The 11162-nt window shown below is 52.1% G+C and overlaps 1 pseudogene; it reads right to left on the reverse strand.

Annotated features, from left to right (window-relative positions):
- Nucleotides 1-330: 330 nt before the first annotated feature.
- LOC119327830 lies at nucleotides 331-3710 on the reverse strand (annotated as a pseudogene).
- Between the last annotated feature and the right edge of the window lie 7452 nt (nucleotides 3711-11162).

An 11162-nucleotide genomic window follows, 5' to 3' on the forward strand; every position in this document is an offset into this window, starting at 1 on the left:
ATTTCATCTTGCATGATCCGGTTCCTGGTGCCTGCATAATTTCTAATGCATCTACCCAGGTCACATGAGCACAAATCGGTCAGGTGTTTACATCCTTGCTTGCCAAACTGTCTTGTGATGTTTGTGCAATTGCTCTTTTTTATGTGTTTAACACTTAACAATGATTAAGACTGCTCTTAGTCTTCGAATCATGTAACTGCAGAACAACCATACGTAGCTCCAAGCCCTGTGAACCTGCCACATCCACTGGATTCAGGTTTACACCCAACCCGAGTCCAAATATGCCCGATGCAAAAATGTATAGTTTTTGCCAATATGCTCGAACATACTAGCTAAGTTTGAGTGATTTAGAATAATCCAGTACATCAAAGATCAAGTAGACTATAAATCTAGAACTGGGGAGGAATAGGGCATAGCAGAGATGACAAGCTACGAACTAAGAATAGGAAGAAACTAAAAATAAAAGAGAAGCCACACACCATCCCCTCCTTTCTATTTGTATTACTCCCTCCATTCACTTTTGTAAGGCATTTTAGACATTTAAGACAGCACCTAAAACAGGTCAATTTCAGCTGTCTTAAACGACTTACAGAAGTGAACAGAGGGAGTACATAAAAACAATAAATCAAATCAGGGGACAATAGGGAAATTGATATACAGGAAGATCGCATCCACTCCTCACACGAACAGAGCTACAAACACACTGATAATCAAGGTGTTGACATTGCAGCAAACTGTGCCTGATTCCTCGCGTGCTCCTGTGATTGAGAATTTGCTTGGGCGCATGGACTCCTTTGCTGAGGAATGCCAGCACTATGAGAATGACAACATAACAATGCCAGCATTATATGGATTGCAACGTAGGCCAGGACGGCGATGATCAGCGCGGCGACATACACAGATGTCTTCCACCCCCTGCTGGATCCTGCTGCGTATGCCACTAGTAGGGCGAGCAAATCCAGCACAATCGTTGTGTTCATGACCTTGAGCGACCATTCTTTATTCTTATTCAACCACTGCGGCAGCAACATGACGATGACAACAATGGACGCCACAAAGGAGGTGGAGTTGCTGTAGAAGAAGGCAAGGTACCGGGGCCTCCTGTTGTCATGCATGATCGGGTTTCCTGCATCATACCAACTGCTGTCGTTCTGCCAAGCTCCCCCAGGCGGATCTAGACCAGCCTGGTAGGTGACACTTGCCACAAGGATTCCTAGCAGCATCAGATATTTGCGCTTGGCATGCTTTGCCTTTCCTTTTTTGTCAGCATTTTCTTGCTTCAGTTCACTGACCATATCTTTCTTATCCAAGAACACTAGGAACAGTACAGCTATGACAAAGAGGACCACAGCCCCCAAGACAAAGATGTAGATGGATGTTTTCAGATGCTGAGTGCTTCCGGCAGCATAAGCCCCTATCAGACCAAACATGCCCGCCGCCGTGCAAACAGCGAGTGCGTAACTTCGTATGGCTGGCCTGTATAAATGGGGGTTCACGAGCAATATAATGAGGGCGATGGACAGCATGAAGCTCACCGTATTGCAGTAGAAGAAGGCTTTGTAGCGGCGGGGAAAGTTGTACAAGAGAACCGGGTCCCCTGCCTGGTGCCCGCTGGATCCATCATCCTGAAGCCGGAAGCCGCCCGGAGGTGTCAACCCTGCTTGGTAACTGATGGTCGCAGCTAATACTGCGAAAAGGAGCAACCGCTTGCGCCTCTTCTCCACGGACTCAATTTCCTCAGCAGTGCTACGGCGTGGTTCAGTGTAAAGAAGACAACATGGATCACTACATAGACCAGGACGGCGCCTGCCAAGGCCATGGCGTAAATGGAGGTGGTCAAGTCCCGAGAGCTTCCCGCAGCATATGCTCCGATGAGGCCAAACAAGTCCAGTATCATGGCTGCCTGGAGGACATGGGTCTGGAGCATAACCTTGCTTTGTACCAGGATGATGGCCACCAAAGAGGCTACGAAGGCGACGGAGTTGCAGTAGAAGAAGGTCTTGTACCGCTTAGCGTTCACTGTGAGGAGGATCGGGTCACCAGCCATGTGCCCGTTCCCATTATCCGGCCAGACGCCACCGGGAGGGTCCAGCCCCGCTTGGTAAGTGATGGTTGCTGCAAGAGTGGCTAGCAACAGTACAAGGGAGCGAGCCTGATCCGCTGCCATCCTATGTAATTGGGGAGCAAAAGAGGTCATTTAAAGCCAATGATTTTCAGAGGAAGAAGAATAAGAAAAGGGATGTGCTCCCGTAGTACCTGCTGTCATTAGTCTCCGGACCTGGAGCTATTGTTATTGCTTTTGGCAAGCTCCAGCATGAGTCTCCGGACCTGGAGCGTTGGAAGCTTTTGATTTTGGTCCAGAACCAGGTACTTGCAGCTTGTATGGTATCTTGAACAAATGCAACTTGAAGCAATGCCATGAATGCCAGGATGGCAATAACCAGGCTGCCCACATAGAAGTTGGTGTTGGTCTCCCTGCAGCTGCCGGCCGTGTATGAGGCGATGAGGCTGATCAGCGCGACAGCGATGCACCAGTATGCCCCAGTCACGCGAGGCTTTCTGTCCAGAAGCACCACAATGACGAGCAGTGACGCAACGAACGCGGTGGTGTTGAAGTAGAGGAAGACCCTCAAGCGAGCTCCATGGCGGTCCTTGAGAATCGCGTCGCCTGGCCGGTGACCGTTCTCGGTGTTGTCCCAGAAGCCACCTGGCGTGCTCATACCTGCAACGTATGTGACGCTCACTGCAAACGTGGCGAGCAGCATGAGGACCTTGCGGAGCCGTTTCTCTTGCACAGGGTCATTGTACTCGTGGTCGTGCGAGAACGAGGCCAGCACCATCTGGAAAATGAGGTAGATGAGGACGGCAGCCACCAGTACCGAGGAGTTGATGGTGGTGGGCGTGTCCCGGCAGGTCCCAGCGGTGTAGGCCCCCATGACGCTCATCAGGTCCACCACCATGACCACCCGCAGCGGCAGGAGGCGGAGCTGCTTATTCTCTTCCAGGAGGGTGAGGAAGAGGACGAGGACGATGATCACGAGCGACGAGGCAAACGCGGCGGCGTTGCAATAGAAGAACACCAGGTACCGGCGGTAGCTGGTGGTCCGGATGATGGAGTCGCCGGCAAGTTGGCCTGAGGCGGCGACGGTCTCCTGCCAAACGCCCCCAGGCGGGTTGAACCCTGCGGCGTACGTCACCGTAGCCACCAGCGTTGCCAGCAGCAGGATGTACTTGCTCAGTTCCAGCATGAGCTTGTAGCTCTCGATCACCTCCTTGGGCTGGCTGCTTCCATTTGCTGGAGGCTGATGATACTGGGGCTGGCTGTTTTCATTTGTTGGATTGGGGGCTGGAGGCGGAGCTGGATGATCCGGCTCGGGGCAGTCAATTGTGATCTCAGTTGGGCTGTTCTGGCGTGCTGGCTCGGCCTCCATTTGCACAGAAAAATGGTGCCTCAAGGTTCAACTTGTCGACGGAATTAAGGACAAGACTGAATCTGTCTCCGGTATATAGCTGACCCCGCAAGCTTGCTCGTCAGCATGACAACCTGGTATAACGTCATAAATAATTATAAAGGAGGAAAGCAAAAGAAAGACGGTATTGCAGCCAAATTTATCATTATACATGGTGTCGTTGGATCAGCATCTGACGGACATATTTGTGTTATGAGGTAGCTGGTTGCCAGTACAGGCGGAACCTCATCGCCGTTAACAAATGGGGTGGCCGGAGAGGGACTCGTGGTAATGGTATTGTCGCCGGTCCCCGGCCCGCTTCATCATTCTGGTATGAATGTCCCCGCTTCATCAGTAATGGGGCGTGGGGAAGATGGTGACACGCCACGACAGGGCCACTCGTTTATGCGCCACGAGGGAGGGTGCAGACACCGGATGTTGAATCCAGATAAGGTACAGCCATTCGACAAACTGCGTAGTAACTTTCTTGTGGTTTTATACAGGGGCAATGTACTGGAAAAAGCTAGAGTGCTAGTACTCACTTGTTCAGAACAACAGAACGTGGAGCAGGATATGAGTCGCATTCTCGACAGTGCTGTTTGTCCCCGAGGGATATGATGCACCTCACACCTCAACGCCAGGGTTCAAGTCATTTCCAGTGTGAATCTATGTGCATGTTCAACGTCATTTCCAGTGTGAATCTATGTGCATGTTCAACGATAAAACATCGTGTGCAATCAATGAAAACAAATACCGTGGCTCTTAAAATATGCTATTAAGGTGTTGTATCATGCTGCAACGTGCTATTAATAAGACATTGTACACTAATTTAGTTAGCGAGACATTACTCAAAACGCTATAGCGTGCTAGTAGCAGTGTTATAGCGCACTATTTTTTTGTTTCACTGCACGCAATGCATATTCGTAAATTGGGGAATAGCATGCATGGCTGGACTTTCTACATTGCACTATTCTCGGTGACAGTACTTGAGTTGCTTTCCATGTCTTTATGAACATGTTTGGTTGCCTCCAGCCGTTTTGACCTCTTTACATCTGTGGCTCAGTAGAGCTCTGGCCGAGATACTACCAGTTTTGAACCATGTTTTGCATTTTCGTTTGCCTGCTTGCATTGCATCATGAGATCGTTTGACACATACTTCCTCCCCCTGCTGCTCGTCGGCGGGTCCGGGGCGGGCTGTGGCCCTTCCTCCTGCGCCCCGTCCCCGCAAGTTTGCTCCTGGTGGGAGGGGGCAGCCTTTGGCTGCAGCGGTGCCCGATGGAGGCTGGATCCGGGTTTCTCGTCGTCGGTGCAAGTTCGGTAAGAGCTCGGCTGTATCTCCTGGGTTGGGGATTCTGGGAGCCGCCCCTGATGGGGAGCTTGGTGGCTCCCCATCATCCTCTTCCTCCTGCGGTGATTCCCCGGCTGCCGCGCCGCCGCCGGCGGTGCTTCCGGGGAGGTTGGTGCCGCTGGTTTCGCTTGACCTAGATCTGGTGGCCGCTTCGTTGGTTAGTGGGCCGCTGGATGGCCCCTCTGGTGGGCTTGTTGGGCCTCTCGCTGCTGTCCCACCAGGTGGGCCCTCTATTCCCCCACTGTCGTCTGTCGTCGATTTCCCCCCTCTAGTATCTATTGGCCCAGTTATGGCCCCCACTTTGCTGCCTGCTCCTCCCCCTTCTTTGGCCCATTCCACCTGTCGGGCCCAGGTGGGTACGGTTTCGTCCGGCTATATATGGATTCCCCGTGGCTCCTCCCCCCTCTGCTAGGTTTTCCGGCTTCCGCTGCTGATCTGCGCCGCCACCGCTTTCCCATCCGCCGGCTCGTCAGATCTAGCCCTCCTCCTCCCCTTCTCCTCTCCTTTGCTGCGGTGCTCACCATGGATAAGTCTCGGGGCTCGTCGTGCGAGGCTGTCTCGAGCAGCAAGCGGCCGCGCGAGGAGTCGCCTGCGTCTGCGGTGGATCTGGAGCTTGAGGCCGAGCTCCGCTCCAAGCTGGAGGCGGAGCAGGCGGCCCGCGAGCAGGTGGCTCGTGACCGTGCGGCCTGGGCTGCGGATCCGGATTGGTCGCAGCGCTCGGAGCGGGGGCGCGCCCCTGGCTCTGGCCCTCCGCGATCTGGATCTGGTCCCTCTCCTCCTCCTGTGGTGGATCCATGGGAGGCGGCGGCGGCCTCCGGTGGTGGGGGTTCTTCCTCCTCGGGCTCCTTGCCTGTGCTTGGCGCGGGGCGCGGCGCGCCTACCCCGGCGCGTTTCCCCCCTCCTTCTCGTCCGGCTGGTGCGGGCGTGGGGTCCCGCCCGCCGCCTCGGTCCTTCGTGGGGGCGGCGCGGCGTCCCTTCGGTCCTCTCCCTGGATCTTCTTCTTCGCCGGTGGTGGGGGACGGGATCCTGCCTCCTCCTCCTTCCCTCCCACATCCCCGCCCTCCCTCTGCCTCCCACAGCAATCCATCTGCGCTCACCTGCTTCGCCTGCCACAAGCCTAATCACTTCCAATCTCGCTGTATCAACCCTCAGTTCTGCCTGATTTGCCGCACTGATGGGCACCTCATGGTCAACTGCTCTAACAGACCGAAACCTTCCTTGCTCCTCCAGTTTGGTACTGGCCTCCCCGGCTGCGCTTTCTTTGCTTTTGATAGTGATCTGCCTACCCTGGAGGTGGCCCCCTCGCTTTCGAATGCTGCTATTGTTTCTGTGAAGGACCAGAAGATTTCTCCCCAGACTTTACTCGATGGGCTTCGTATCTGGGACAAGGCTGGATGGGACTGGCAAGTGGCCCAGATTTCTGATCATGAGTTTTCAGTTGTGTTTCCCTCCAAGGAATGCCTGCGGATGATTGCTTCGTGTACTAGTTTTACCCTCCCCCTCAATCAACTGGTCGTCTCGGTCAAGCCGGCAACTTGAAGTGGTACGGCTGTCGGCCCTCTTTCTTAGGTCTGGGTTTTGATTGATGATCTACCAGCTGGGCTCCGCTCGTCTGCCTTTCTCATGGCGGTGGGGGGGGGGGTTCTAATTGGGAAGCCCGTGGAGGTGGATTTGGAATCTCTGAATAAGGTTGGCCCAGCAAGGATGAAGATTTGGTGTTTGGATCCGGGTCGTGTTCATGGATCGGTCGATGTGTTCCCCTCTCCCAGCGGTATCAGGCTCAGGGTGCGGGTGGAGGGGGCGGCTGCCTATCAACCCCCTCCTCCCCTTCTCCTCCTTCTAATCCCACGGATAAACACGATAAGGACGAGGATGGATCTTTGGGTGGTAATAACCAGAGTGATGGCTCCAACCTTTGTTTCACCCAATCTAAATGGGATGGCTTGGCTGAGTCTGAAAGGGAGCTGTTCCAGTCTCAAGCTCCTTCTGGTGTTGCCCCTCGGGATACTATGGCGATTCCTCCTGCTGCTTCCATGGGTGTGGCTCCTGATGTTGCTTCTCTGAAGATCCCGCCTATGTCGGCTACCCCCAAGTCTGATGCTTGCTCCAACCTCCCGGCTCGCCCGATCTCCCCCACCCGCTCCAGGATTGAGGATCTGCCTGCCTCCCCTGAGCGTGATGCGGTGGGTGCCCAGTCTCAGAGGAAGAAGTCTTCGGTGCGCAAATTCTCGGCTAAGAGCAGGAATTCGCTGGGCTCAAAACAATCCATGACTGGTGTCTGCCGCCGTCTCGACAAGGATCTCGGGTCCATGTCTCGCTCCGGTCCATCTCCGGCTTCCCCCGTGCCTCGGGCGCAGGTGATTCGGTCGCCGGCGTCTACGGCTCGCAAAGGTCGGCGGGTGGCCAACTCAGGAGGCTCTGTCCTGGAGCGGGCGGAAAAGCGGGCTGCGGCGAAGGATCTTCCTACCCCAGGTATTCATCCCACTCACTCCATTGGTTCTTCTCCGGTTCGGCTGGTTTTACCTTCTCTTTCGGACAATCATCTTTTAAAAGTCATGTCGGATGTGGGTGTGGTGGTTGACTCTAATATTGGTTCTCCTAGCTCTCTTCTTGCAATTATTCGGGCTAACGAGGCTGCTCAGGCGGCCATTGCTAAAGCTAAAGAGGCCGTTGCCTCCGACGCTGCTGTCTCTATTAATTCTCTGGGTTCAGAGGCGGGTGTGGGAGCTGGTAGTGGCCAGCCCCAGCCCAGTTCTTCCAGGAGGGGCACTTCTAAAAGAGTTAAAACATGCGCGGCTCCTAGCAGGTCTAGTCTCTGCATTAAAAATCTGTCTTATAAATGAAGGCTTTATTTTGGAATATTAGAGGGTTCGGCGCTAGGGGGCGTCGCGACCAAATAAAAGATATGATCCGCTCGAACTATATTGACTTCGTGGGGTTGGTTGAAACTTTTAAGGAATCCTTCTCCCCTAATGAACTTTCTGCCATCGTGGGTATGGACAGATTTGATTGGCATGTGTTACCTTCCTCGGGCCACTCGGGTGGGATCTTGATAGGCTCTAATAAGGACATTTTTGATGTTGTTGCTTATGACCATGGGGTCTTTTGGGTTACTGTTGTACTCAGTCTTAAAGCGCTGAATACTTTAATGGAGGTTATCGTGGTATATGGACCTGCTGATCACTCTATGTCTCCCTTGTTCCTTAACGAACTTTCTGTGAAGATCGAATCATGTAACCTCCTGATGGTTATCGGGGGTGATTTTAATCTCCTTTGCTGCCCTTCTGATAAAAACAATGATATCTTCTCTTGGCCTTTGGCGAATGCTTTTAACGAGTTTATTAGCTCCAATGCAATTCGTGAACTTCCCAGGGTTGGAGCCCGCTTTACTTGGTCCAATCACCAGGCTAATCCTATTAGATCTGTTCTTGATAGAGTGTTCATTTGTCCTAGGTGGGACTCCCTCTTTCCTAGGGCTTCCCTTGGTGCCAAATGCATTGTTGGGTCTGACCATACCCCTCTAATTGTTGACGACGGCTCTGTTAACCTTAGACCCCCGGCCAGATTTCAATTTGATGCCTCTTGGCTGCTCGTAGATGGTTTTTATGATATGTTAGCCACGAAGATATCCCACCCGCTCTCCTCTAATACGCGCTCTTTCGGTCCTCTGGATGACTGGCATTCTTGCTCCTACAATCTGCGTAAATTTCTTAGAGGTTGGTCTCGCAACCGTGCGGCGGAGGTGCGCCGTTCCAAAGAATTCCTCGAGGCCCAAATCTCGGCCCTCGACTTGACTGCCGATTCTGCTGGGCTTTCCGAGGATGGGTGGTCTGTGAGGTATAACCTCGAGGCTGCCTTAATCCAGTTGCACCATCAGGCCGAGGTGTATTGGCGCCAGCGGGGCACGCTCAATTGGACGCTCAAAGGCGATTCCCCCACTGCTTATTTCTTTGCCATTGCGAACGGTCGGAGGAGGCGCTGTGGTATCAACAATCTGATCATCAATGGTGTGCGGTCTTCGGACCAATTTGTTATTATGAATCACGTGCGGGACTTTTTCTCTACTTTGCTTGGGGCTAAACCTCCTTCGGGCCTCTCGATCTCCCCTTCTCTCTGGAACATGGGTTTAAAAGTATCGGCCGATGATAATGCCTCGTTGATGATTCCCCTATCTGATCAGGAAATCTGGGATATAGTTAACTCTGCTAACCCGAATGCGGCCTCCGGGCCTGACAGCTTTTCTATCCCTTTCTTCCGGAAATTCTGGCCTCAGTTAAGGCAGCTGGTTTGCAGTGTCATACAAGGCTTTTGCCTTGGTACTATCGATATTTCCCGCTTGAACTACACCGTCATTACTCTGATCCCCAAGGTCAAGGGGGCTGAATTTATCTCTCAATTTCGTCCTATTGCTCTGATTAATAATTTTGCCAAATTCCCGGCTAAGGGCTTTGCTAACCGCCTTTCTCCTATTGCTCATAGAGTTATTAGCCCCTTCCAATCTGCTTTCATTAAGGGTCGCTTTATTCTAGATGGTATTCTTTCCTTGCACGAAATTGTGCATGACCTGCATTCTCGGAGCTCTAAAGCGATTATTCTTAAGCTAGATTTTGAGAAAGCTTAAGACTCGGTTAGTTGGTCGTTTCTTAAGCAGGTCCTGCTCGCGAAAGGTTTTGATGGCGCTTACGTGCATCGTATCATGCAGCTGGTCACGGGTGGCCACACTGCCGTTTCGGTGAATGGGCATATTAGTAATTTTTTGCCAATGGCAGGGGTCTTCGTCAAGGGGATCCTGCTTCCCCTGTTCTTTTTAACTTTGTGGCCGATGCCTTTTCTTGCATCCTCGCGAGGGCGACTCAATGCGGTCATATTAGTCTGGTGGTCTCTCATTTACTTCTGGAGGGGGTTTCTCACTTGCAGTATGCCAACGATACGATCATTATGGTTGAGCTGGATGATGCTTGTATTGCCAATTTGAAATTCATCCTCCTTTGCTTTGAAGCGGTCTCTGGCCTGAAGATTAACTTCTCCAAGAGTGAGGTCCTAGTTACTGGTGTTGTTGATGCGGAAGCCTTGCGTGTGGCCAGGCTTCTTAACTGCTCTCTAGGTTCCTTTCCCTTCAAGTATTTGGGCCTCCCAATTTCCCCTCTTAAGCTCCATGCTAAGGACTTTGCTCCGGCTGTCACCAAGGTGGGAAACAGGGTTCTTCCATGGCGCAGTAGATACAATACTAACGCTGGCAAGGTTGCGTTAATCAACTCCTGTTTTCGTCCCTTCCTATGTTCCTTATGGGTTTTTATCTCCTATCGGCTGGCATTCATGCAGGCTTTGACAAACACAGGGGTGCCTTTTATTGGAATGATGCAGATAATAAGCGGAAATATAGATTGGTCAAGTGGCAGCTTATGTGTCGGCCTAAGAACCTTGGGGGTTAGGCATTATTAATACGTTGGTGATGAACAAATGCTTATTAATTAAATGGTGGTGGAAAATTATGACTACTGGGGCCGGTTCTCTTTGGTATTCTATCCTTAAGGCCAAGTATTTCCCTCAATCTAGCCCCTTGTTTGCCTCTGCTAGACGAGGGTCCCAATTCTGGAAGGACCTTGTCAAAGTCAGACCTATTTTTTTGGAGCATGTTAAATTTATCGTGGGTAATGGTACGTCGGTTCGATTTTGGCGGGATTGGTGGTGTGATGATGCACCTCTGGCCGTTAAGTTCCCGGTTTTGTTTTCTTACTGTCCTAAGCCGGACATCTCCATCGCGGAGGTGGCGGATAATAATTGGGACCTGGCTTTTCGCCGTTCCCTGTCTCCTGAAGAGTTGGAAGATTGGCAAAGTCTTTCTGCCCTCTTCCCTATGCTCTCGGAGGTGCCGGATTCTGTTGTTTGGCCTCATTCGGCTTCTGGCAGATTTTCGGTCAAGTCGCTATACTGTAGGCTTATCGGAGGTACCCTGTCGAATAGATTCTCTAGTATCTGGAAGTCCAAAGTGCCTCCTAAGATTAAGATATTTCTCTGGCAAGCTTTCAGAGGCCGCCTTCCTGCTGCCGACCAGATTCGCAAGCGCAATGGTCCGGGATCGGAATTTTGTCACCTCTGTGGTGCTCTGGAAAACACGGAACACATTTTTTTCCATTGTGTCTTGGCTAAGTTCGTTTGGAGCTGTGTCAGATCTTGGCTTCAGGTGTCTTGGAATCCCTCGTCCTTCTCTGAGCTTAGAACCCTAGCCAAGGTTCTGGTTGGGGTCACTAAGAGGGTGTTCTGGGTTGGCTTGGGTGCCTTTTGCTGGGCTCTTTGGGCTATTAGGAACAAGTTTACTATTGAGCATATCTTTCCATCTAAACCTGCTGACGTTCTTTATAAAT

This window comes from Triticum dicoccoides, chromosome 7A, assembly GCF_002162155.2.
Source record: "Triticum dicoccoides isolate Atlit2015 ecotype Zavitan chromosome 7A, WEW_v2.0, whole genome shotgun sequence".
In the NCBI taxonomy this organism is placed as follows: Eukaryota; Viridiplantae; Streptophyta; class Magnoliopsida; order Poales; family Poaceae; genus Triticum; species Triticum dicoccoides.